Below are 27,601 nucleotides of genomic sequence, written 5' to 3' on the forward strand. Positions count from 1 at the left end.
GAGTAGTGGCCATTGGTTTTAGCAGCTAGTAGATCATTAGTGAGTTTTAGTAGGGCAGTTTCAGTGGAGTAGAGTGAGAAAAAGCCAGACTGTAAAGGGTCAAGAAGGTTGTTGTCAGTGAGGTAGGAGCTCAGGCGATTGTAGACTAAGCGTTCTAAGAGTTTAGAGGTAAACGGGAGCAGGTAGATGGGTCTTAGGTCCTACAGTCCACTCACAGTGTCCCTAATCACTGCCACCCTCTCACAGTGTCCCTAATCACCGTTGCACCTATCATATTGCACCTAATCACCGCCACACCAGTCACATTGTTCCTAATCGCTGTCAAACTAGTTACAGTGTCCCTGATAACTGCCACACCAGTTCCAGTGTCCATGATCATGACCACACCAGTCATATTGTCCCTAATCACCACCAAACCAGTCATACTGTCCCAAATAACCACCACATTAGTCATATTGTTCCTGATCACTGCCACAACAGTTAGTGTCCCTGTTCACCACCACACCAGTGCAGTGTTGCCTCTGCCTGTACTAACCCAGGCTTGTTTATTGACCACATTTCTGCCTGCTGCCTGGACCAATTCTTTGCCTGTTTGCTGACCATGTTTCTGCCTGTGGCCTGAACTATCCCATCTGCACATCTGACTGACTATGTGTCTGCAAGACAGCTGGCCAGTGATCATGGCATTCCTGGGGGAAATGTACCAGTAAGCTGGGCTTGCTTGACTTTTAAGAACTAAAACTGCTCAAGTAATGCTACACTACAGTACATCATATTCCCTGACCACTTGTATATATGTGACCATTACAGTACATTGGTTTAGACACAATTGGTTGATTTGTGTGATACACAAAATACTATGTCTGATGTATATTCAGTCCAGATAGTGAAAAAGTCTCACACAATAGGCATCGCCATATTTGGGAGTAGCAGCAGAATGAGTGTAATTCTAAGTATGTCCATGCTGCGTGTGGGAAATATCTTATTAAATTGGCAATTTTCATTTTTTTTCTGCATTTTCCAAAAACTTGTGGCAAAAAAGATTCACTAGGCCCAAAATACCTTGGGGTGTTTACTCTCCAAAATGTGGTAATTTTGTATGTTTTTCCATTGTCCTGGTGCTCCAGGGCCTCCAAAAATATGATAGGTAGTCATAAAATTAGATGCATAATTTGTGCCCCTAGAATGTCTTAAGGTGCTTCCTTGGATTTTGGGCCGCTCTGTATGGCTAGGCTGTGAAAAAGTCTCACACATTTGGTATTGCCATTCTCAGGAAGAGTAGCAGAATGTGTTCTGAGGTGTAATTCTAAGTATGCCTATGATGTGTTAGAAATATTCTATTGATTTGACAACTTTGTGTTAAGAAATATATTTTTCATTTTATTTCCTGCATTTTCCAAAAACTTGGCTAAAAATTATGTTTTCAAGAGACCCACAATGCATTTCAGACCCACACCTAGAATGAGCCTGAATCTTCCCCAGAGTGACTTGCTTGTATATCTCTTTTGCTGGTTGATGGGAACCTCTCTACCGCTATAGCTACTGGTTTCAGAGCCTAATCCCTGACCGTGACAGGTTAGTTGTGGATGCTCAGTGTCTAAAAGCAATGACAGGCTGACAGCAGCTGCAGTGTTTTTCAACTGTCCGCTGGTGTTTGGATGTAATCACACATGGAGCGATTACATGCAGTTAGGCACAGATGAACACCATTAGCTTTGTATAGGTTGAGCAGCTGCATACTGTGTGAATAAGTCCTAAGTGTTCAGTTAGATGAGAGTTCAGTTTTCTCCTGTATTGTCCTTTTGTGGTTTCCTAATCCGTGTACTAGAAGCCCTGCCCATTTTTTTGTTCATAGTAACCGTGGGTCCAAATTGCTATTTAAAATATTCCTGCTGCTAGCCATGTTTTAAATATAACGTTAACTTTATTCATACATGTCAAAAGAACAGAAAAAATATACTATATGTGGTATTTCTGCTTTAGTAGTCCTTTGCTTCATTCATGAACTCCCATGATTGGAGATGAGGGAAATTGAAGACAGCACACATCATGCAGTAAGCAAATCAAGATCACTGCTGAAAACCAAATGTTTAAATGCAATTCAGGAACATTAACAACTAAGTATTATGAAAACATTTGTAAATGCATAGGGAGCAGAGCCTATCTCTGGGAACAGTTCTGGACTGTGTCTCTTCACTATTGTTTAATCTGTGAGGGGTGAAGGTTGGAGTTGCTAGCAGCCAGAGGTTGCCTCTGTTACCTTGCCAATTCTGTGATTCTCTGCATCTTTGGAAGCTTGTATTCTTCATTGCCTACATTAAGAGCAGTATGAGGGAAGGAGGAGTGTGCTGGAAGCATTTAAAGCTGTGTTTGCCTATTCTTGGTGAAAGATAGCCATGCATTTTTGGTAGGTGCATTTCCTAAAGAAGGGTGGAGGGCACCTGAAGTCAAGATTGATGAAGTCACATGGTTGTAGAAATTTTCAGAATATACACTATTGGACTTTGTGAATATTCAGTGATAGGAATATTTCAGTGCATGCACCATTGTATTGCTATTTTGTATTTGGATTTATCTACAGTCAGGTCCATAAATATTGGGACATCGACACAATTCTAACATTTTTGGCTCTATACACCACCACAATGGATTTGAAATGAAACGAACAAGATGTGCTTTAACTGCAGACTGTCAGCTTTAAGTTGAGGGTATTTACATCCAAATCAGGTGAACGGTGTAGGAATTACAACAGTTTGCATATATATGGTTTTTGCACAAATATTGCTTGTATATTTATTTTTTTATTATATATACACTTTGGCACTTGAGAAAAGCACTGTAAACACTATTAAAATTTTATATAGAACAATAAAACTGATGCTCTTTTGGGTAATAAGAGTTCAGTTCTAGTATGCAGCTACTTAACCATTTGGTTGTCAACAATAAAATACTAAAATTCAAGAAACTGAGGAATTCAATTATGGATGCACAATGCTTGTAAACTAACCTCCCCATTCATGCAAAGGACACTCGTGGTTCTACACACTGGTGCTGTAGGTGATTGAAATACTGTCTAAAAATTATTAGGAGATCAGACGGATCCCCTAAGATAGAGGTTTAAAAGAGAACCAACTGCGGTATAATAAAGTTAAACCGCTTTACTGAGATCAATATAGGTAATAAGGCCAAATGACCAAGAATCCTCCATTCACCATTAAAATAAGGTAAGATAAAGTTATCTCCTTAAAACCCAAGCCCGGGCCATTCTCATACACTCACAAGTGCTTATCAACAACCATCCATTTGTAAAGAACATAGTCCAGTGCATCAATCTCCAGAGCTACACTCAGTGGGTGCCAAAACCACAGTAACAAAGTATAGAGCAATACAATCCTTGTAGGTGAGGCCAGTATCCGTCAGGTTGAAACAATGTTAATTTACTGCACATACAGTGGCAGCATGACACATGAAAAACTGGGTGGATTTTGAAAGTCTCCAGAAGAGCAAGTTCATACGCCACCTTGTTAATCATTCGCTTCACTCGGAATGGACCCACAAACTTCGGTCGCAGTTTCTTCGATGGACAAGACATTTTCAGATTTATTGTTGCCAGCCAGACCTGATCCCCAGGTTGCAACACTAATTCCCCCCTTTGTTTCCTATCGAAGGCTTTCTTGTTGTCTTCTTGCGCTCTTGTAATAGCTTCCTGAAGAACCTTGTTGTTGGTAGAAAAAAAATTGAGCGTGCTTTGAGTGGCAGGAACTGATCTTTCGGCAACCAGATCGGGCAGGAATGTGGGATGGAACCCATAGTTCGTAAGAAATGAGGATTGCCCCGTGGCTGAATGATTTGCGTTATTGCAGGCAAATTCTGCCAGTGGTAGGAGTGCCAACCAATCATCCTGCAGGAAGGACGTGTAGCATCTCAAATACTGCTCCAATTAGTCTGTGGGTGGTAAGCGGAGGAGAGGGACAATCTGATACCCAATGCTTCACATAACGCCCTCCAGAACTTCGAGGTAAACTGGACTCCAAGATCCAAGACAATGTCTTCAGGGACTCCATGCAGCCTCACTACTTCTCGTATGAAGATTTGCGCGGTTTCAAGAGCCAATGGCGTATTCTTCAAGGGAAGAATCTTTGACAAACGGTCCATGATCACGAAGATCGCGGTGTGGCCCTGGGATGGAGGAAGCTTGACTATAAAGTCAATCGCAATCATCTGCCACGGTCGATCGGGTATAGGTAGTGGGCATAGCAAACCCCAGGCCTTGCTCCTGGAAGGCTTGTTCCTCTGACAAATGGCGCAGGACTTAACGTAGAGTTCACAATCCTTGCTCATATTTGGCCACCAGAACGTGCGCTGAAGCAATTCGGGAGTCTTCGCCAGCCCGAAATTACCTGCCATTAGATGATCATGGCAGTGTCCCTGGACCAATGTTCAGACATCTTCTGGTACCACGATTAGTCCTTCTTTCCATATGGGCCCTCCCTTGCTCTGGAGGGAAGGCTCATATGCCCAGGTAGGGTTGGCATTCCCACGGATGCTGCGCTACATTCAAATCAAACAAATTGTGAATGTGGGATCCCAAAATATCAAATCAAAAAGTGTGACAATATTAACAATATTGACAATGCAAATATATACGTGCTTGCTGATAATAACAAAAATCAAATAAATCACTCAAAAGATGTAGAAACACAAAAAACTATATCTATATGTATGTGCATGAACAAAAAATATACACATACATATAATTAAATCACACGTGCCTATTGTGAAGTGAAAAAATAACCATAATAATGGTACACGCAAACTAATATCTCAAAGTCCAAAAAATATAAAATATTGTAGGTGAACAAAACAGTAAACGGTGCTTCCAAATTATACTGTTAGTGACCACAAGTGAAAAAAATTGCAGGTTTCTGGGTGTATATAGATCTACGAATCCAACCACCTTCTGGATTAGCCTCTCACCTCATCCCTTCGACCCTTGCGGATCAAAGAGCAGTAGTGGATCCCTCTCACAGATCCTCCAGGCACCAAAGCACTCCAAGACAGCTTTCAAGATGTAATATTCCCACTATGGCTCTTCTCCAGGAAAAGTTGTAATATCAATCTCTCAGAATGAGACAAAGGAATCCTCCCATAGTGTAGTATATTTATTATACCATAGGAACATGTAGCATATTTTAAATAAGAACTTACGTAGCAGCCAGTCCACACTAAAGCCTCATGCTTTCAGATGAGGATATATCTGTTGGGTGTACAGCTGAATGCACAGGTGTACCAAGATGGCCGCCACGCCGGAAATACGTCACCGCGCTACGCCGACGCGTTACGTCACAATGTCATGTGACTTCATCAGGGCTGAGCTTTTGCTCGAAACATGTTAGGGGATCCACCCTACTGACGCCTCTGCTATTAAGGAACCACTAGCCACCAGGGAACAACCCTACCAGACCTGGATGAGTATATCTGCAAATTACTTACCATACTCTATGGCTTTATACCAATGATACCACTAGCCACCAGGGTTTATCTATTGGACCTAGATTTGTATGCAGTGCATGCTGAGTGAACCACTAACCACCAGGGAGCCTATCTATTTGGGCCTGGATGTATATTTTGTTGGTAGGGGACCTGGACAGCGGTGTACCTGTGATCCAGATGTCCGGATATGACCAGATGTCGCCCAGGCTGTTGACTAGACCATGATGCCCTGTTGCTGTTGAATTGCATACAATGCTCATATTGTGTGTACTTGGGGTAAGCACACAACCTCATTATTTTTGCCTATTCCACTGAATGTGATCTGGAACATCATTGGACCTTTTCCATGTTTTTTCTGACCGTATTATATGAACTATTATAAGAACTGCTGTACTGTTACTTCATATTGTAACAGCTCCTGTGCCTATTATCTGTTCTCTAGCACTACATACCCCATTCATAGTTTATGGCCAACAGTTCTCGATCTCCAATATCGTAATTCCTTTCCGCCGGTGAAAGTTTCCTCGTGAAGAACGCCACTGGGTGCAGAAGTTCCTTGGTGCCCTTTCTCTGGGACAGGATGGCCCCTACTGCATTCTCTGAGGCATCCACTTCCAGAACATAAGGCAGAGAGGAATCCGCATGACTGAGAATGGGAGCGATGGTGAATAATTTCTTTAGAGTCTCAAATGCTGCTTGAGCCTCGGGCGTCCATTTGAAGCAGACCCCTTGTTTGGTCAACTGAGTAATGGGGGAAACCAGACCAGAGAAGTTCCTGATAAACTTTCTATAAAAATTAGCAAACCCAATAAAGCGTTGTATGCCCTTCTTATCCGTGGGTACTGGCCAGTCCAAGATTGCCGAGACCTTCTGAGGATCCATCGCGACCCCCGTGGTGGAGATGATTAGCCCCAGGAACGCAATACTGTGCTGCTCGAAGCTGCACTTGTCAGCTTTGGCATACAGACTGTGTTGGCATAATCGTATCAGTACACTTGTCACATGACCCCTATGAGCTTCGAGTGAGGAAGAGAAGATTAATATGTCATCCAAATAGACCACCACGAAAACATCCAGATAATCTCGGAATACATCATTAATGAAATGTTGGAACGTGGCCGGGGCATTGCAGAGTCCGAATGGCATGACCAAATATTCAAAATGGCCAAATCAAGTACGAAATGCCGTTTTCCACTCATCCCCCTCCCTTATACAGACCAGATTATATGCACCCCTCAAATCTAGTTTTGTAAAGATGGCTGCTGATTTCAGTCTCTGGAAGAGTTCTGGGACCAGGGGCAGTGGATAGCAATTTTTTTTTTTTATCATGACCTTGTTTAGCTCGCGATAATCTATGCAGGGTCTTAGGGACTTATCCTTTTTTTCTACAAAAAAGATTCCGGCCCCAGCTGGTGAAGTGGAGGGGCGAATGAACCCTTTTTGGAGGTTCTCATCAATGTAATTCCAGCTCGGACAGGGGAAAAATCCGACCGAACGGAATCTCTGAGCCAGGCAGAAGGTCAATGGGGCAGTCATATGTTCGGTGTGGAGGAAGGACGTCTGCCCCTCGTTTGCTGAAGACATCCAAGAAACTGTGGTAGGCCGGAGGGACAACCTGCCTCAGATTGGAGTCTCCATCCGAGCATAGGAGGAACTGGGGAGCTGTGGGGCCCGAGGCGTGGCAGTGTTCCCGACAATACGGGGATAGGAACTGAATGGAACCGGTTTCCCAATCAATCTGGGGATTATGGGCCCGCAACCAAGGAAGCCCCAGAATGACTGGGAAAAGAGGGGAGGCTATAGCATCCAGTCAGAGGAACTCCCGATGATGTCCAGCTACCGTAGTAAAAATAGGAGACTCCTGATCCACCAACCCCGACTTAATTCATGACCCGTCGGCCAAAAATATGTTAAGGCCCTGTTTTCTAGTCTGGAGGGGAATTTTCTGCTGATGGGCAAAGTTTAAGTCCACGAAGCAACTGCATGCTCCGGAATCAATCATGGCCGTCACCTCCACGGTTCTTCCTGGGAGCTGGAAGGAAATAGGTATGGCTAAATAACTGGACTGTTTAACACTTTCAGCAGATATAGAGGAAGAAATAGAGGCAGACTTACTCACTTTCAGCGGACAGGAATGCACCATATGACCGGCTTCTCCACAGTACAGGCAGAGGTTTTTAGACCGTCTCCTCTGGCGTTCCTCGGATGATAGTGACGGCCGAGCCAGTCCCAGCTGCATGGGCGTGTAGGTATCCTCAGGTTCTGGAGTCCGGTTCCCCTCTTGTGTAGGTTGGACGGCTCCCCGGGGAAATATCCATGTTGTTTTCTGACCCTGGCTGGTTCTCTCAAAACTGCGTTCCCGCAGCCTGTGGTCTATCTGAATGGCCAAGGCAATAAGATCCTCCAATGACTCGGGTAGACCCACCAGGGCTAGTTCGTCTTTAAGAGTCTTGGAGAGTCCTACGCGGAACTGGTGGCATAGGGCGGCGTCGTTCCACCGGGTATCTCCCATCCACCGTCTAAATTCCGACGCATATTCCTCCGCTGCCCGGCAGCCCTGTCTAAGGGAGTATAGGACCGATTCGGCGGAGGCTGCCCGCTGCGGGTCATCATATAGTATGGCCATTGCCTCAAAAAAATCGGTTACTGTTTCTAGGTGGGAATCGTGGTTCTCCATCAATCAATGAGCCCAATCTTGGGTTTCATCCTGGAGCAGGGATACTATGAATCCCACCTTGACTGACTCCGTGGAAAACATGCGTGGCTGCAGGTTGAAATAAAGCATGCGTTCTGGAAGGCCCTGAAGCATGCTCGGTCCCCGCAGAAGCGTTCTGGCAGTGGAACGCGGGGTTTGGGAGTAGGCAGTGCGGCTATAGCTCCCTAGATGGTCCTGGAGATTCCCCGGATGGGGCTGGGGAAGCCGGACTCTGGGAGGTGGTGACAGGTGTAGTCAACGTCTGGATGCGGTTTTCCAGATGGGTGTATCCATCTTGCAGTGTCTTGACGGCTTGGGTCAGGGCCGCCAGGTGCTGGCATATGTCCTCCAGTGGGGATGGTCCTCTTCCAGGCTCTGTCATGGCCGTTTGGTACTGTAAAGAACCACCTGGCGGCACCTCTAGCAACCCACCGGTTAGGATTCCCGAGAGCGTGGAGTCTAAGTCCCGGCCTGCTTGTTCACCAGGGCCCCTGATGGTGGGGATGGACTTGGAGCAGGCCGAGACCAGGTCACGGCCCCTGAGTACACCTACCCATGGTAGAGGGATCTGCCAGAGGTATCTGCAGGATGAGAGCCTGATGTGAAGAGGCGGATGTGCTAGAGCAAGGTGGATGGATGGATGAGCAGGAGCATGGTCAGACAAGCTGAGTCGGTAGCCGTGGGAGCAGCGCGGTACAAAGAAGTGGGCAGAGAATGGTCGGGTCACATGCCAGGTCAGCAACAGAAGATCAGATCCAATAGGGAGCATCCAGGAGGGATGTCGGGCAAGCCAGGGATCAGAGCAGGAGAGTACAGCACAGTCAGGGGCAATCCGGGTCAGCAACAATCAGAATACAAGTACACAGGATCAGGAACACAGAGAGACCAAACGGCAATTCATGTCAGCGCAGGGCAGGTTTAAATACCGCGCCCTGCGCTGTCATTGGTGCCAGGCGCGCACCCGGCCAGGACCTAGTGCCCGTACACCAGCGTGAACGGGCACACTGCGCCTGCGCCGAGCCGTGTGTCGCGGCGGCTACTGACAACTCTACATCATTGAATGCCCTTGTAAAAAATACTATGTGGGCAAAACTAAACATCAACTCCATATCAGGGTGGGAGAACATCTTAAACGTATAAGGTTAAATGAAGACACACCACTGGCTCAGCATTTTGTTGAATTCCATGGAGGTCAGACAACAGGTTTGAGAGTTAAGGGCTTTTTTGCCCTTAAACTATCCCTTAGGAGAGGTTACTTTAACACTGTGTTTTTGAAGACAGAAAAGAGCTGGATTTTTAAACTCCAAACTTTGGCTCTCCTGGGTCTTAATAATGAAATGAGCTTAAAAGTGTTTCTTGAACAATGATATTTACTTTGCTTCCTTCCTTCCTATATTCTTATTTCTTCTCCTTTTTATATCTTCTTTTATATTTTCCCTTTTTATATCTCTCTTTGTACTTTTACTTTTCTTGTTACCTTCTTTGTTCCTCCTTTTCTTGTTTCCCCTCCCTCTTTCATTTTCTCTTCTTTCTTCTTTTTTGTTTTCTCCTTGTTTTCCAATTTGTTTCTTCCTTTGTTTTCCTTTTTGTCCACTTCTCTTAATTCCGTATTAGTCTAAACTGGAGTCATCACCATGTTAAATGATTACTATGATAAATCACACTTGTGAATACCATTAAAATACTCTGTCCAGGTTTGAGTTTAATGTGACATTGAATGGATTATGTAATTGGTCTGTGTATCGAGCTTACGAATATTGATAGTACAATTAGAGATTCTTGAATCAGTTTGTCACTGATTGTACCTTTCCCTATTTTTAACACGTAACAATTGATCTGTGCAATTTTATGTGCTGTCCTTTTTAAGTACTGCCCCTGGCTACTATCATTGGTTGAATTGGATGATAGTCCCTTTAAGAGGCCAGGGGTGCATACGTCCAGACGAACCTCATGGTCACGTGGGCGAAACGCGTTGACGTAGGCAGCATCAGCCAGTCCCAGGCCACGCCCCCACCAGCAGTGATGTCTGTACCCACTCAACGCTGAGATCATGGCGGTTACTTCCATGCCACCTCTGTTCAATAACCTATGATTGCCGCTCTGACTGTTATCAACAAGAGGACATTCCATCTGACCTGGCTGGTATTTGGAGGCCGCAAATTTCCGGCTCAGTCCAATAAGACACTTTTGTCTTACTCTGCTATAATCCCCAAGTGGAGGTCTGAACATTACCAAGGAGAGCAACAACAGTGTGTGGAGTGGTGAGAGCCTGCGAGCAAAGTTTTTGTCGTGGCTGTAGCTGTATGTGCAGCAAATTAACATTGTTTCAACCTGACGGATACTGGCCTCACCTACAAGGAATGTATTGCTCTATACTTGTTACATGAACTGTCATTAGCCTTTTGATGATTCCACTACTGTGTGTGCCCCTCAAGTCTGGTTAATTCTGTGCAAGCATCCTTTGGATACATCTGAGCTATTTACTAGCTCATCCACTATATAATACACTCAATCAGTGAGCTCTTTAAACCTGCCTCCCTCCAGTGCACAACCATATTCTCTACGGGGTATCCCTATATTGCAGAAGTTTGCTGTTCTGGACTTGGACTTCCTATATTATCCGAATTAGGGTTCCAGCTTAGTTCCAATTACTCAGATGTGATTTTACATGTCAGAAGTTATGACATAAATTGATTATACCGATAATTACACAGTGTACCTAATCTCTAGAGTCCAGTCACTAACATTACTTTACGTGGTTGTTGACTTGGTTTCCCATTGCAGTTTGTTACTGTGGTTTTGGCACCCACTGAGTGTGGCTCTGGAGATTATTGATTCACTGGACTATGCTCTTTACAAATGGATGGTTTTTAAGCACTTGTGAGTGTATGAGCGTGGCCTGGGCTTGGGTTTTAAGGAGACAATGTTATCTTACCTTACTTTAATGGTGAATGTAAGATTCTTGGTCATTTGGCCTTATTACCTATATTGATCTCAATAAAACTATTTAACTTTATTACACCACAGCTGGTTCTCTTTTAAACCTCTATCTTAGGGGATCCGTCTGATCTCCTAACAATTTTTGGTCTGTATTTGGTTTTTGAAGACCCCAACCTATTAAAATTATGGTGAGTTGGTGACTTAATTTGATGCCTTGAGATCTGTTTCCCCATCAGGGAGAGGTATATTTGTTTTGTATCTGTTTTAATTATTTATCTAATCACTTAAGATTGAAATACTGTGTGTGGGTGAAAAACTGCAGGTGAGGGTGAATGGGCTCCTGAATGTCATAGTATTTCAATGATTGGTATAATACACTGCTTGGCAAATGGTTAGTTATATACTTTGCTTCTGAGAGATATAAATGATCTGGGGTTATACTGTACTATACAGTTGCAGGAGGATTTGTTTTTCTTCTGTTACTGGATGTTATACTAACATTTTTTTGCATAGTTATTATGATAGCTAGGTAATATGAAAATGAGGTACTCCCAAACATAACATGCAATTGTTTATTATGTAATACACTTGCCTATGCACTCATGGCCAGTGATCAATGAATGTTAGCTGACATTTGCTTCATCAGCAGTTATTTGTAGTCACTTTGAAAACCATACTTTTATCATGTAATTTGATATTTCCCATCATAAAATAGTCAGAGATGTAGAATCTGAAAGCTTCTTTCTAAACATTACATGTTCATTATGTATATGATAAATATATTAAATAATTTCTAGTTAAAATGGAAAGCAGATATGGTCAAATTACATTTGCACTGTATGTATTCCATGTTTTAAGAGTGTCAGTTTGACCTGTTTATATGTCTTTATTTAAAGCCACATCTGCATTTCATTTTCAATATGTTTTATTTTCATTTTAAAAAACCAGCTGTGATTGTCTTAGTGCATATCAGCAAATGAATTCAGTTATCTGATTTGGTTACTAGGTGTACCTATTCTATTTCAAGCATAGTGCTTCTATGAGACAACACTTGCCAAAAAGATAAACAGTCTGTATGTCAGTATGCCTCTTAGCTCCTTCACCAGGCAGTGAATTTGGATCTTTGCACAGAGGGTAAATTGCTTTTTAGATCTAACTGTGTGTGAGTTGTTTTTTTCGCACATTTTGCTTTTGCAAGCATATTCATGGTATACAAACCTGCCTCAATTATCCTGAAACTCAGGGGCTTTTGTCACATCTTGCTTTTCTTAGCAACTAGCCTTTTATCTTTTAAATGAATTAATCATGTTCTCTTCATTCTCAGTCTGTTTATTGTTCTGTGAAGGACACCACTGGAATAACATGTACAGAGGACATCAGATAGCTATATACACAGGTGAATCTGAGGTCTTGTATAACACTGGGGACAGACATATATAGTAGCAAAAGTAAAAGCAAAACTTCGTAGTGAGACTTTTTTTGTGTAGTTTTAAATAATAACTTTACATGACTAGCTGTTTCCTTGTTGTGTAGACATAAGGCTTGAAACAAATGAAGTAAAAAAACCCTTTATGCATCTGCTGCATTAAAATGTAACAGCTATGTAAAGGCAAGCTTAACTGATAACAGTCTAGTAAGATGATTATCATGTCTTTTTTGGACATAAAAATTTTTTAAAAATCACATTTTTGCTTTTTTAATAATAAGTAATTATTTTTACATCTTAAAGGGAATCTAAGGGCTTATTTATTTTAATGAAAAAAAATAACAAACGTGTCCATACTTACGTGCTGTGTGCAGTGGTATTGCACAGAACAGCCCAGATCCTCCTCTCCTCGGGTCCCCCAATGGTTTTTCTGGCCCCTCCCTCCTGTTGGGTGACTCCACAGCAAGCAGCTTGCTATGGGGGGACCCACTGCTCGCGTGTTCATTCATACACTGAGCTGCAGCTCGGCCCCATCCCCTCTCTCTTCTCACTGGCTGTGATTGACAGCGATAGGAGCCAATGGCTTCCGCTTCTGTCTCAGCCAATGAGAAGAGGGAGTCCTGGGATAGTCAAGACTCTAGAGCACATTGCTAGATTGGGAAGGAGCTTAGCTGAGTATTGGGGGGCTGGGGGGGATGCTGCACAGAGAAGGTGTTTTACCTTCATGCATAGAATGCATGAAGGTAAAAAATATTGAGCCTTTAGAACCACTTTAATGGTTCGAATTACAGATTACTTTTAGTTCTACTGAAAGATGTCTCTCTGCCTACTAAGTGGAATATTTTTGTATGGGTTTGTTTCATAAAGCAAAAAATACTAGGCAAAATGCAACAGCATTTAGCAAAAGATCAGCAATGTTCTTTTATTGTACTAGTTGGGGAAAAGTCTAATACAATTTGCCATACTGTAGATTACTGAACTTTTAAGACGGTCTTTGTTGTTTATTAAAGCACAACTTGGGACACAACACCCTTGCAATACCCCTTCCCCCCCCCCACTGCAATGCGTGTTAAGTCTTTGGGGTGATAAAGAGGCTTAATTGCTTACCTGACTCCCCACTCCACCAGGTTCCAGCTCACTCCTCTTTTCCCCAAAACTTCAGTCTCTGGGGGAAGGCTCAACATTGTCACAATGCTGAGCTTTTAACCCTATATAGTACATGGTGGAGGCAGGAGTGTGACCAAGAGCAGCTTACAGAGCTGGCTGTGGTGGAGATTGAAGGAGCCTGCTGGTGTGAGGAGAAGGTAAGTAATACAGCACAAATTGGCAAGTGCCAAACCAATTGCATAGTACAATTTGTGAGCGTTTTTTTTCTCAGAACCACACTGTAATGTATAAAAAGTAAAATAACATGTCAAAACAGTGCAGAAAACATTAGGCCACACTATAAAAAGGAGAGATAAGGAAGGTTTTATATTTCAAAAAACGGAGTATATTATAGAGTGGCTGGACAGTATGTAAGCAGCTTGATTAGGCCACAATGAAAGACCAGGCAGATTTTATCAGTGTATTTTCTCAGAAAAAATAGCCATACATAGTATACATTGGCTAGGCAGTATGTATGCATCCTGGATAGACCACAATGTAAGAGGGAGAAATGAGGCACATTCTATACTAAAATAAAATATTACACTGCATTATTTCAAAGACAATAGCTATACTTAGAGTACAGTGGCTAGAGAGAATGAAAGCAGCTTGATTAGGCAATAAAATGAAATAATATTATTTCAGAAATAATAGCCACATTGTTGGAGAGTATGTAAGCAGATTGGTTGGGCTGCAATGTAAGAGAGAGAGATTACGTAGTTTTTTTTTTCTAGAAATAAAATTTAGAAAAACACAACTAACAGCCACAAATATTATACAGTTGCTGGAGAGCACGTAAGTAGTTTGATTAGTCAGCAATGTAAAAGGAGGAGACGAGAGAGGTTTATCTTTCCTTAAATATTACATAGTATTTTTTTCACAGGCAAAGATAGCAAAAATGGTGCACTTCCTGGACTGTATATGAGCAGTTTCTTTCAGACACATGATGTAAAAGAAGGAGACAAAGGTTTTATCATGAAATAAAAATTCTGTTTTATTTCAGAGACAAATGTCATACATATTGTATACTGGCTGGAGAGTATTTAAAAACTTGATTAGTGCACAATGTGAGAGGGAGAAATTAGGTATTTTAATTTTAGAGTCAATAATCACAAACATTGTTGCTGCACAATGTCTAATCAGCTTGATTAGACATGCAATGTATGAGGAAAAGACAAGAAGGTTATTTCTTATAAACATTAAAGTGTATACATTTAGAAAGTCACAAAGAAGCAAAGATACTGGCTCCATCCCTTTATTGCAAACAGAGAATAGCGAGGACAGTTCTGGGCCACATATACTGATCTCCATGTGCATGAGAAGAAATTCTTCGAATCTACATGAATGTCAGTGAAAAGGTGCATTCATCTCCTCATTCGCACAAAGCTATGTTTACTTTGTCAAAAAACTCTCTGGTTGCTATAACCTGAAGTCCATTATCTTCCAAGCTACCCCTAACCCCATTCACCTGGTGGCAGGGATATTTACAGCTGAAAGTGGGGATGCTGGTTAACATTATTGTCTATGATATTTGGACAATAACAGGTGGTACCCCTGTCCCAGATGATGGCTCAGGGAATCTTCCAGCCAGTTAATGATCTGTTGCTATGGCATAGTCAGCTGCACATCTGACATCGTGGTAGCTATCAACTGGCTGAACCAGGGGTGGACTGACAACTCATGGGGCCCCTGGGCAATAGGGGTTTTCTATGCCAACATGGATATAAAATTGGCTAAAAGAACGCATTCAGAGAGTAGTGGTTAATGATTCATACTCTGAATGGTTTAGGGTTGTTAGTGGTGTATCCCAAATATCAGTATTGAGACCTTTACTTTCAATATATTTATAAATGATATCAGGTTTGGGATTAAAAGTACCATTTTAGTCTTTGCCGATGATACCAAGCTATGCAGTGGAATAACGTCCTTACAGGATGTCTACAATTTACAATCAACCTCAATGCACTGTTTAATTGGGCAACTAAGTGGCAAATGAGATTTAATGTTGATAAATGTAAAGTTATGCACTTGGGGGCTAAGAATATGCATGCATCATATATACTAGGGGGGAGTACAACTGGGGGAATTAATGGTGGAGAAGGATCTAGGAGTTCTGGTAGATCACAAGCTTAATAATGGCATGCAATGCCAAGCTGCAGTTTCCAAAGTGCACAAAATCCTTTCTTGTATTAAGAGAGATATAGACTCTAGAGAGAGAGATATCATATTATCCCTGTACAAATCATTAGTAAAGCCTCATATGGAATATGCAGTTCACTTTTGGGCACCAGTTCACAAAGGGAACTGGAGAACAGGCAAAGAAGGGCAACCAAACTGAAAAGAGGCACGGAGGAGCTCAGCTATGAGGAAAGATTAGAGGAACTGGATTTATTCTCTCTTGAGAAGAGGAGATTAAGGGGGATATGATCAACATGTATAAATACATAGGTGGTCCATATAGTGAACTAGGCATCATATACATATGTATAATTATTGTATTTATTTGCTTACAAGAGATTTAGACCCCATTTTTCCATGGCTACCAGTTTCTACCAATTAGAATTATTATATTGTTATACTCCAATAGACCTTATTATTTGTCCACGATTCATATTTTGATATCCCTATTAACTTCATAATTTGGATTAGTTCTTTTTTTATAATGATTCAATTTTTGAAGGTCTTTGCCTCCCCATTCTTCGCTGATCACTTCTTATATATTTAATTAACATTATCGATAGACCCTGATCAAGCGTATTGTTCAAAAGAGATCCATGGAAAAATGGTACCCGTTTTGTCGCGTGTGCGTATTGAGTTTGATCTCCTCCAAGATGGCGCCGGCCTAACGCGCATGCGCCATCGTCTATATATTTGGACGGTGAGTGGCACGGCGGAATTGGCAATCCCCTCTGATGACGTGCGGGTGCACGAAATGCGTTAGAAGGAGCCAATTACGCCGTGACGTCATGCCGCCGGAGCAAGGTGGTGCTCCGGCGGCCATCTTTGTTTGAGCATGGTTATTCCTATTGCTTCACACAATTGTTTTATCTTGATGCATCATTTTAAGTATTTACCAGTGTATAAATTGGTATTTAATTTACTACACTATGGGCATGTTCCTGTTTTAAACTCCCGAGTGGAGTGTTAAATTTCAGACGCCCTACAAGTGGTAAAGATCCATCCCAGTATCCAGAGAGGGATCCTCCTGCACATCCAGGGAGCAGCATCCATCCATCCCTTAAGGGGAACTCTGGCTGATTTGGATCACCATTAAAGTCCAAGGACCCAGTTGATGTACCATCCTACCCTCCAGAGGGAAGTCACCCCAATACCTTACTCACCTTGATGACTACATGATTTATATTTGTGGGCGCATTTACATTGCGCGTCTGGTGAGTGCGCAATTTTCTCTAAACCATTGCACAAGCACAGACGTATCAGGATAAGAAGCACCATAAGAGCACTGAAAGTCACTTTTGAACTGTACATCATTTTTTTTCTATGAACTTTTACTTAGTACCCTTTTAACAAGTATACAGTAAGATTCTTAATATTTATAATATCGTTTAGCACTGCACTATTACTGTACTGTTTTATATTGAGGTTTTACTTTGGTTACCTTCGTGCACAGCTGCTTTATCTCTGAGTGCGATCACATATGCTTACCTTATATGTTACACTCCTCTCTTTTTATCCTCCAATGCCTGTCATTCTCATGATCAGCTGGCACCACTTCACAGGTTAACAGATTCCTAATAATGAGGAACTTGTAGCACAGCCCCGTTCTGACGTGTTTCATCATATCCGACTTAGTCATAGGGATGGCGGTGTGGTGCGTTGCTCCTCCATAATAACCTTCTTGGTAACGGCATCGGAACTTGTGATAGGCTAATGGTGACACTCCCAAATTTCCACCCAAGGAGAAACTCCACCCAACCACTGACGGAACACTCTCTCCATGTAAATTGGGAAAAGGGGCAAAAGTTATGCGTGTATGATGACGGATATGATGAAACGCGTCAGCATTGAGCTGTGCGGCAACTGTAAGTGACGGAACCGGAAATGGAAGTGACACGAGCGCCATTGTTTTGGATCCAGCGGTGGTGAGAGCATTGCCTTGATACCACCCAGTGTTTTAGATCTCACTGCAACACCTATGGGTTTTTTATCTGCTTATATTTTGTAAGTGACTGTCTTTATAGCGATTAAAGGTGTTATTACTTACTGCACCATTGGGTTATTTCTTTTTTGTTCCTATATGTCCACCTATCCTGAGAGAGAGAAAATAAGGAGAAGGAGAGTTTTATCCATGTTGCTATAAGTTCCGCGTTATTAGGAATCTGTTAACCTGTGAAGTGGTGCCAGCTGATCATGGGAATGACAGGAATGGAGATTGGAGGATAAACAGAGAGGAGTGTAACAACATCAATTTTGGTTGATTTCCTTCCCATTTGGATTCACTTTTTTAAGCGATTCTAGCCAACCATGAGAATGGGGGGCATGGCTATCCGGTGAATGCACACCCGAAAGGGTGGGACGCCATCTTTTTGCATGTGGTGATTTCTTTTTTTGGGAATTAGAAGATTCACTTGGTAGAAAAGACACTTTGTTGGAGTTTTATTTTTATTTAATTTTTCACTGATGTTGAATGATTTCCTATTTTTTATCTATTTATTCTCAATGTGTATGGACTGGTAGATCCTCAACCAACTATCATCTATGTAAGCGATGGCTTTTGTGTGTTCGTTGGGTAGATGTGCCAAGCACACCCCATAAATTCTGAATAGCAGATGCTATTGGTAACCTGAAAAACTGCCCTTAGCAGAGCACATCAAATAGAAAATATTTAATGTAAGAGGCAAGGATATAAGGAGTATCAACTCCCATTTATAAATTGGATCTTCATGCATAGTCCTGATAATAAAGAGCAAGGATATTCCCAGGCCCTTTCTTACATAAGCGGTAAATCTAGGCCCAGCAACCAAGAGGTTGCAAATCTACAGTGCCTGCAACAGTCATACAGATACGATCAGGGTATTTGTCTAAGCTCCAGACAGAAGAATGGGCTGCATCAGGAAGGGGGGGGGGAATCATTTAGAACTCAGCTCGATGGAAGTTCATGATTCCCTCCCGTGTGGATCCAATCCGACCATTCCTTTGTGCATTCCTCCATGATGATGGTATATGAGACCGCTGCGGCAGTGGTAGGGATGTTGGAGAGGGATCCAGGGTGGTCCAGTCCAGAACAGAGATGGCAGGGATCTCTAGCAGGGCAAAGAGTTCAGGTAGTTCAAAGCATCATCGAGTGATTCCCTTTCTGAGACCACAGGTGAAATGGGAACTCCCACCGGTATGTGGCGTCACACTGGTGCGGAGGTAGTGGGGTGAAGAAGCTTCTGGAATACCGCGCAGTTTGAGGTTATTCCTCCTGCTTCTATTCTCAAGGTGATCTTGGTGTAGATTCAGAGCATATAGGTGCTGTTGTGCTACATGTGTGGATTCCAGGGCTGACACCTACTTTTTCACGGTTGACTGACCCATCTCAAGCACATCTACTTGAGCAGCAAGAGAGTTTAGGGTATCTTTGACTTCCCGGAATTCTTCATTAAAAGTCTGTCTCAGGGTCAGAGCTAGCCGCTGAATGTCTCTTTTTGTGCACCTCAGGGTCTGCCAAAATGGTCGGACGGCAGGACTCAGCTAGCAGGATCTAGCGGTGCAGGAGGTAACAAGTCCTGGGGAAACTCTCCCAAAAGTGGAGGCAGAGAGTTCTGGAACAGGTGACCATCTGCCTGTGCTTCGTGCCATGTGCTCCAGGCGCCATAATGGATTCCGCCGGAGCTCCGGCTGTCATCACTCTTGGAGAGAAAAAATCCAGCACTATGGAGCTGGGGGTTACCTGGCTTGGTCCCTGTGGCTTCTTGGCCCCTTTTGGCATAGTTGCAGTCACGGGTGGCAGTGGGAGACCAGGCTGTAGCGTGGGTCTTTACAGAGCTCCTGAGAGACACATTCTCACTCCACCACGCCCCCCATAACACCCAATTTTATACATCAATCACATTTCCAGCTAAAACTAAACTAGTTATCCTAAAAATACCTAAAAGTTATTTTAAAAGATATTTAAAGGAAAAACATCACATAAAAAAGTAATCACTGATAAAACAATTAATATCTAAATTGCTATTCATTCCCAACTGATGGGGCTACTTGTATGTAAACACTTTGGTGTATGAATACATTTTATTTTAAAAACTAAATAGTGTAATATGCTACACAATACACTCAATATATTTTATTATTATTATTATACAAGATTTATATAGCGCCAACAGTTTGCTCAGCACTTTACAATATAACGGGAGACAATACAGCAACAATACAGTTCATAACAAGAGGGTTAGGAGGGCCCTGCTCCTTGGAGCTTACAATCTAGGAGGGAGGGGCTAGTGGTACAAAAGGTAGTAACTGTGGGGGATAGACTGGTTGGAAGAGTAAAAGATTCCAGTATTAGCTGAGGGCAGGATAGGCTTCCCTGAAGAGATAGGTTTTCAGAGATCGCCTAAAAGTGAGCAGAGTAGGCAATAGTCTGATAAATTGGGGTAGAGAGTTTTAAAGGATGGGGGAAGCTCTGGAGAATTCCTGGAGACACGCATGGGAGGAGGAGACAAGGGAGCTAGAGACTAGGAGGTCTTGCAAGGAGCAGAGAGTACGGTTTGGGTGATATTTAGAGATAAGATCGGTGATGTAATTTGGGGCAGAGTTATAAATGGCTTTATATGTTATTGTTAGTGTTTTGAATTTATCCGTTGGGCAACGGGAAGCCAGTGTAGGGATTGGCAGAGAGGGGTGGCAGATACAGAACAGTTAGTAAGGTGGATGATTCTGGCAGCAGCATTCATGATAGACTGAAGAGGGGATAGCCTGCGATGAGGTAGGCCAATGAGGAGGGAGTTACAATAGTCAAGGCGAGATATAACAAGGGAGTGGATAAGTTGCTTAGTGGTTTCCGAGGTTAGGAACGAGCGTATATTGGAGATGTTGCGGAGGTGAAGTCTACAAGATTTGGACAGTGATTGGATTTGGGGCTGAAAGGACAGATGGGAGTCTAGGGTTACACCTAGTACCCTGGCATGAGGGGAGGGACTGATGATTGTGTTATTGATCTTGATGGAGAAGTCAGGGAAGGGGGCACGGGCTGGGGGGAATACTAAGAGCTCAGTTTTGAAAAGATTGAGTTTGAGGAAGTGGAGTGACATCCTTGCCGATATGTCACTTAGTAGGTTAGTGATGCGAAAGCAGACTGAAGGGGTGAGGTGAGGGGTAGAAAGATAGATTTGTGTGTCATCAGCATAGAGATGGTACTTAAAGCCATGGGAGTTGATCAAGTGACCAAGGGAGGAGGTGCAGATGGAGAAGAGAAGGGGTCCAAGGACAGAACCTTGAGGGACCCCTACAGAAAGAGGGAGTGAAGAGGAGGAGGCAGCGTTATAGGTAACACTGAAGGAGCGCTGTGATAGATAGGAGGAGAGCCAGGAGAGAGCAGAATCTCTGAGGCAAAGAGAGTGGAGTTTTTTGAGGAGGAGATGTTCAATTTTTTTAAAAGCCGCAGAGAGGTCAAGTAATAAGAGTATGGAGTAGTGGCCATTGGTTTTAGCAGTTAGTAGATCATTAGTGAGTTTTAGTAGGGCAGTTTCAGTGGAGTGGAGTGAGCGAAAGCCAGACTATAAAGGGTCAAGAAGGTTGTTGTCAGTGAGGTGGGAGTTCAGGTGATTGTAGACTAAGCGTTCTAGGAGTTTAGAGGTAAATGGCAGCATGGAGATGGGTCTTAAGTTGTTAAGGTTGGTGGGGTCCAGGGAGGGCTTTTTAAGTATGGGAGTGATGTGCGCATGCTTTAGAGGGGAGGGGAAGGCACCAGTAGAGAGGGAAAGATTGGAGATGTGAGTGAGGGAGCATAGGATGGAAGAAGAGGGTGATCGTAGTAGTTGTGAGAGGACAGGATCCAAGGGGAAGGTAGTGAGACGGGCTTCTGAGAAAACCTTAGTGACCTCTTTGTTAGTGGCAAGGTCAAAAGAGGAAAGTGTTGAGGGAGGTTTTAGTATAAGGTATGCTAAATGGGATGGATGTCTGTGCAGTGGCGATGCCCCTACGAACTGCGTCAATCTTGTTTTTGAAATGATTTGCAATCTCGTGAGCAGTGAGTGAGGTACTGGGTGGGTGTGGAGGTGGAGAAAGTAGAGAGTTAAAAGTAGAGAAGAGAAGACGAGGACTGGATGACAAGGTATTAATAAGAGTGACAAAGTAAGCTTGGTTGGCAGCATGAACGGAGGACTTGTATGTTAAGAGAGCAGATTTATATCGGGTGAATGCTTGTTGAGATTTGGTTTTACGCCACAATCGCTTCAGCGCACGACTATGTCGTTTAAGATTTCTGGTGTTGTCAGTCTACCAAGGTTGTAATGGTCGAGGCCTGATGCTTCGTGTTGTTAGAGGAGCAAGTGAGTCTGATGTGGATGAAAGCGAACTGTTATAGACAGCAGTGGCCAGGTCAGGGCAGAACAGGGGAGAGATTCTGTCATAGAGTTGGTCAGCTGCAGAGTGGAAAGGAGCAGGGTTCAAGTTGTGAAGGTTTCTGCAGGTAATTGTTTGCTGCTTGGAGGGATAGGTGTTTGAAGACAAGGATACTGTGAAGGTGATGAGATTGTGATCAGAGAGAGGAAAGGGGGTGTTTTTGAGGTTGTAGGGAGTGCAAAGATGTAAGAAAACAAGGTCTAATGTATTCCCATCAGAGTGAGTGGAGGACTCTATACATTGTGCTAATGCCAAAGATGAGGTTATGATGAAGACTTGGGATATAGCTGGGTTGTTGACATTAATAGGGATGTTAAAATCTCTGAGAATGATAGTGGGTAGTTCAGAGGAAAGAAAGTAGGCTAGCCAGGTGGAGAAATCATCAAGAAAGCGGAACACCGGTCCAGAAGGCCGATAGATCACTGCAATCCTCAGAGAAATGGTAGAAAACAGCCGGATGCAGTGAGTCTCAAAAGAAGAGGATAGAGAGGGAGGGTTATGGAGGACTTGAAAGGTGCTGAGTGGGGATAGAAGCAAACCAACTCCACTACCTTTCCGACCACTGGGTCTGGGTGAGTGGGTCCAGAGGAGACCTCCATAGGAAAGTGCTGTGGGAGAAGCAGAATCTGCTGCTTGAAGCCAGGTTTCTGTAATTGCTAGTAGGTTAAGGGAGTGGGAGACAAAAAGGTCATGGATAGAGGTGAGCTTATTACAGACAGAGTGGGCATTCCACAGCGCACATGAAAAATGGAGTGTGGTCTTTGCGAGCATGGGGACTGATATTAAATTGAGGGGATTGCGGCTATTCCCGGAAGTAAGAGGATGCCTGGTGTGGGGGTGAAATAGTAGAGGACCAGAGTTTGGGGAGATCTCCCCAGAGGTTAGGAGAAGAAGGGTGAGGAAAGGGAGCGGGATGTACACGAGTGCACATACCTTCCAGTCCTGGTGTTTGGGTCAGCAGGAGAGTGAAGTATCAGCAGGAGGTGATGAGAGCAGTAGTAGGGAGATGGTAGCAGTGAGGGTGAGATGTACAAGTTTTGGGGTGGAGCAGAGGGGTAAAGATGTTAATTGTACTTACATAAAACAAAGCCAAAATCTATGAATTTTATTGCGATACACCTTTTCCCAATGCTTCCAGTTCGCCATGCAAATGGACACTTACCAAAACCTACTGCCCTATGATCACCAGGCTACACATGCTTTTAAATCTCCACTTCCTCTCTCTGATGCAGTATTCTTCCACAGATTGGTAAATATTTCATTTGGGTACAGTGTTGCATGACTGACTAATTGTCAAATTTTGACAGTGCTGAAAACTTAAAAATAGCCTGGGCAGGAAGGGGATGAAAGTGTCTGATATGGTGGTTAGATTCTAAGCTGAAAGTGAAAAATTTTAAAAAATAACAAAAATGGTATTACCACCTGGGGGATGGGGGACAGCAGGGCCTGGCAGTGACAGGGTAAAGCCACAATATAAGGCCATTACCTACTGCTTGACAGCATTATTATTTCTTTAAAATTTGCACTGGTACATGTCCTTAGTGACAGTACTTAGAGTATCTACCCTTGATAAAGAATGGAAAAAAAATACAATATTTGGCTCCCTTTGACTTTAGTAGGGTTTGGGTGAAATGTTCAGAATTCTTAGATGTTGTACTAGGTTTGGCAAACCTCCACTGAACAAAACATTGCTCATTTCACTCATTCCACTCATTCCTAATTATAGTGTCTGAAGTTATGTTCCTAGATTTTTTCCCAGCTCTAGGGTAATTGAAAAGGATTTCCTAAACTCTCTGGAAATATGTAGAGCATGATGCGCCTTTAAAAACTACCAAAAGTCAGCTTAATTTTGCCTTCTTTATTGACTCTATTGATATGATAGAAGATATCTACTCTATCTATTGATGATTTTTTGTAAATATTTTGGCAAAGTTAAGATTTTCAATTTGGCTCTTTCCTAATTACTATATTGAATGTGGGTGCATTCAAATAGATGTCTATTTTTTAAAGTTAGAAAGACCGTATGTTATTTGTCATAGCCAATGTATACCAAGAATAACCATATTATCAGTAAGAAAGAATTGGTTAACATGTCTAATGTGATGTTTCAGAGTGTTCAGCAAAGTTTTTTGTTTAGACCCCACCTAAAGTGTACATATAGTCAACACTTATTAAAATTTTGGATAGAACATAAAAGAGTAAAAACATTTTGCCGGGTTTCAGTCTAGGCCCCTACCTTCTCACTTTGTCTTGGTGAAAAGTAAAGGAAATCCAACATTTTACAGTTATCTCCAGACCAGATTAAGAGTGGAAGAGGAATCATCCAGTGGAAAAACCTGTTTCAGGAAAAGCTGTCCAAGATGGGAATTCCCATCAGTTTGTAGCTATATATCAGTAAATATTTGAATAGAAAATAGCTAACAACTATCATTTTGGATAACCCTTGACTCACAAGAAAGGACATGTCTTTGACAAGGATTGACCGCAACAAAAAAGAATGAGGTTTGTATGAATTTTTCTTGAAGATTCCATTAATAACTTCTATCTTAGCATTTCTTGATTTGTGAAAAAAGTCATCTATAACTAGGATTATACTTGTCAGCTGTTAAAACGACTGCTATGGGAAATTGAATGTGTCTACCCATCTAGTGAAGTATAGTAATGCATGACTACCACAAATTACTTTGTAACATCACCGGACATGGTCGTCTGAGTGATTCCTGTCATCATGTGTTCCTTAGAGTTGCACCAGTCTGGTTCTAAGTAAAATTAATGACAACGTTCTTGGAGCTCTGGTCCGTGCCATCCATATAGATAGATGAAATGAAACAGACCATCCACTCATGCTTTGTTGCTTTGAAGTCTGGAAGAAAAAGTGAAAAAACAGATTTCTGGCAAAGTTAAATCTTTTGGAATGAAAAAGAAATACGTTGTACATAAAAAGAAAAAAATCTAAAACCACAAATAAGCACATTTTTTCCTTCTCAATGTATCTCAGAAAGATAATTATGCTTATTTCCATGTTTATATAATTATGTGTGCATGTGTATAATTTACATTAGTTTTATTGCTTGGAAAGTATCCAGATGAGTCCAAGCAGAAGGTTAACTAATCACAGGATGGAAGCATTGCCAATGAAAGTTGGAAATAAATCCTTCTGCTTTTAGAGTAGAGTAATTTGTGCACCTGCATTGGATCATTTACTCTCATTTTTGGATGAAAGGGAGCAGAGGGGTTTCTCTGTTTTTTTTCAGTTTCCATTCATCATTGAAATTTCTCAGGTCTCGCTCTGTGTCACTTTATTGACCTTTCACTATGGTGCACTCATCCATTTTAATACATCATTGCTCAAAGTGATATCTACGCTGGCCAAACAAGGGATGTTAGGCAAACAACAAAATTAGCTCTCTTGCCAAACTAAAAAACTCATAGGATTCACTTAAGTTTAAATTACAGAAAAGATTAACACATTTTGCTTGCGTTTATGAATAATGGGTTTATTTTTAGAACTTACATAAATGATAAAGCCTACTTATGAAACTTTCCAAAAAAGATTACATTTGAGTCTATTACCAAAAAATATTCATATTGCATGTGCATGCATGTAATACATGGGAGAAAACTGAAAATTTACCACTGACTTTTTTTACATCACTGCTTCCTTTGAATTGGTTAAAAGCTAATGCTGGCCATAGACTAGTTGAAAAGTCGTTCAAACTCATTTTCAAATATCAAACACTTGGTTGTGAGAGCAAACGATATTGCCATCATATAATGACAGAATTTCAAACAATAAATCGGTCAATAGCCCTAAATGAATCGGTTTGTCCTTGGTTTTGTCACGTATGCAAAGTACGAACAGTTTGATGTTTAACTGGTGAGAAACACATTAACCTTTAAATTTATCATCCATTCAGCAAATGTTTTCCAAACCTTTCCTTCAATTTTTTGGGCTCAAAAACATCAAAACCGATTTTCTATTTGTGCCCTTAACTGGATGAAAAACAAACCATCAACATTTTTTTGCTAAATTCCAGCTTCCCTATGTACCAATATACCATTAATGTATCTCTTTTGCAGAAAAGAAAAAGCTTTTTATATGTCCTAGAAAAGGCCTTACCTTGCCTCCTGTTTGTTGTATGAAAAAAAGCTCCTCCATTATTTCCTGGACGACCCTTATGACACAGGAAAGGGTCTGCCTGATTGGATAGATGGTGTGTCCTGATATTATATAGTTTATAGTCATTTATTATATAGACATTTAGTAAACCTATAGAAGATCGTACAGAGAATGTACAATCTGATTGTATAGTGTATGGCTGCCTTTATTCACCTAAAATGAACTGGTAGCACTTTTGGTGGCATTACTTGTTAATGGTACCTCAAACACAGAAACAAAAATACATTTTGCCACATCACAAAATGAGAGCCAAATGCAGCAAAATGCACAGTAAATGTGCAAACTGCAACACGCCAAAATGTCCCATGAGCTACTTTGTCCAGTGTAGGGCAGCCCATTGAAATCAATGGGCTGAACTATGTGTGTCCCAGGAAAAATGAGACAAAAAATGTGTGCTCCCACTACACTAGGTGTGAATGGGACCTAAAAGTGAATTGGTGTGTTTACACAAGAACAATGAAGCTCCATTCACATCTGTGTGTTTCTAAAAGCAAAGCAAATTGCACAGAAAACATGCACTTTATTTTGAAAACATGCTGCTAAGGCATATTGCATTGGTAGCGCAATTAAATGTTAATGGCACCCCAAGCGTAAAAAACATGCCATGTTCCACTCTAAAAAAAATTCTGGAGCTTCTTTGGGGCATTTATTGCGTATAGGGCAGCCCATTCAAGTGAATGGCTGGACTCTGTGAGACGAACGGAAACACTTCAAAATGCCTTGGACAGTCCTGACAGCTGAATGTCTCCATCCACACCCTCCTATGTACTTGTATGAAGATGGACATACACTATGCAATCCAATTGTACAATCTTTGTATTATTTTCTTTAGATTTACCAAAACTATGGAATAGGAGGATCTACCTGAACAATCTATTCAATTTATATCAAATTAGACAGGCACTTGCACTACATCGCTGATGGGAGATCTAAAGGGGATTGCACAATCAGATTGTACAGAAAGTGGAAGTGGAAATAAAACTAGAGGTGGTATAGTAATGAGGAAGGTGTGGTCCAGACTGGTAAGCATGCCCTATTCTGTGATGCACTAGGGCAGTGCATGATGGGAGATGATCTTCAGGAAGTGATAAAAGAAGCAGAAAGCATTTTTTAAAAACTTAAAAGGAAACTTGAAAAATGAAAGCTTCCATGGACA

The sequence above is a fragment of the Staurois parvus genome, unplaced genomic scaffold (genome assembly GCF_062004578.1).
Source record: "Staurois parvus isolate SC_StPar_1 unplaced genomic scaffold, SC_StPar_1.0 ptg000198l, whole genome shotgun sequence".
Taxonomy (NCBI): Eukaryota; Metazoa; Chordata; class Amphibia; order Anura; family Ranidae; genus Staurois; species Staurois parvus.